Source organism: Mauremys mutica, chromosome 1, assembly GCF_020497125.1.
Source record: "Mauremys mutica isolate MM-2020 ecotype Southern chromosome 1, ASM2049712v1, whole genome shotgun sequence".
NCBI classification, from domain to species: domain Eukaryota; kingdom Metazoa; phylum Chordata; order Testudines; family Geoemydidae; genus Mauremys; species Mauremys mutica.
The window spans coordinates 147,573,196-147,574,737 of NC_059072.1; the positions used below are offsets into that span (position 1 = coordinate 147,573,196).

The following is a 1,542-nucleotide window of genomic DNA, read 5'->3' on the forward strand; positions in this document are numbered from 1 at the left end:
GGGCGGGGGGGAGAAGATGGGCAGAAGGTGTCAAATGAGGCTAAACCAGAATAGAGGAAATTTTCTTCCTGTTAAAAGGTACTGGAGTCTCATCACTGGAAAGCCACATCTTGAGTTAGGTTTGAGGCATCAGCCTTTCAATTACCAGGCAAAGGTGTGACCCACAGAGACTGATAACTGCCTGCTTCCCAGCTTTGTCTATGAAGCACCTGCAGTTGTGCAACTAATTAGTGCAAAGAGCCATACTGCTGGAGTTATGAGTTCAAGACTTACCTGGAGCACTGGTTTCTGTTACCCATGTAGTTTCCCCAACTTAGAATCATAGAATCATAGAATTCAAGATCAGAAGGGACCATTATGATCATCTAGTCTGACCTCCTGCAAGATGCAGGCCACATAAGCCGATCCACCCACTCCTTAAGCAAGCGACCCCTGCCCCATGCTTCGGAGGAAGGCGAAAAACCTCCAGGGCCACTGCCAATCTACCCTGGAGGAAAATTCCTTCCCGACCCCAAATATGGTGGTCAGCTGAACCCCGAGCATGCGGGCAAGACTCTCCAGCTATACCCTCTGGAAAAAGGCTAACAATATCCTATCATTGACCCATTGTACTAATTACCAGTGTGGCACTTAATTGACCTATTGACTAAGCCCGTTATCCTGTGTAGTTTGCTTTGCCTAATTCACATGGAAAGTGCCATACTAGGAAAAGGAGAGTAAGTTCTAAAATATGGAGGTGGGTGCACAGTTTGGAAACATCCACCCTGTGCTGTCATTGGTTTCAGTAGATTGTTCACCAGCAAAGGAAAATTGATTTCTTTGCTGCTGCGAAAGCTGCCAGGACAGGTGTGTGGGCACTAGATGTCCCTGCTTCTTCCAGCACACCCCTGACTCCTGCCCTTCCCCAGTCACTGCTGTAGGAAGGTCCTACATGCACTGAGCCTAAAGCTTTTCCAAGCCTTCTTAGTGCAGCTGGCAGCACATCAGTCTCATAATCTGAAGGTCCTGAGGTCAAGCCTCAGAAAAGGCAATGGTTTTTGCTCCCTGCTTCAGATTTTCTAAAGGAAATCAGAGAAAAGAAACTAGAGGAGACTAGTTGCTAGACACCCTCCCACCCATTTAACACACACACACAGAGACTTTTCTAAGGCATTAACTTTTCCTTCTCTGTGGAGTTTGTATTCTCCATAGAGCAAAATAAAACAAAACCATGCAAGTTTAAGCCTAATACAGTATGAAACTCAATAGAGATAAAATTTCACCCTCAGAGATCTTCCAATAAGCTTCTTTCACAGACTAGACTTATTTCTAGTCTGGGCCCAATCTTTTCACCTGGTATAGTCCTTGTTCCAGCTCAGGTGGTAGCTAGATGATCTCTCATGACTGCAGCCACCTTTGTTCTGTTCCACCCCCTTATGCAGCTTTGGTACAAGGCAGGAATCTTTTGTCTCTCTCCTGGGAAAAAGCCCCAGGTTTAAGATGGATTCCTGTACCAGGTAACATGGTCACATGTCCTGTGAAACCCCAAGCCTTCATTCTTCC

The 1,542-nt window shown here is 46.0% G+C and overlaps 1 non-coding gene across 1 annotated transcript; it reads left to right on the forward strand.

Annotated features, from left to right (window-relative positions):
• The first annotated feature begins 957 nt into the window (after positions 1-957).
• Positions 958-1,030, forward strand: TRNAM-CAU. The gene has a single exon. It is a non-coding gene; the product is annotated as a tRNA-Met (tRNA).
• Positions 1,031-1,542: the final 512 nt, after the last annotated feature.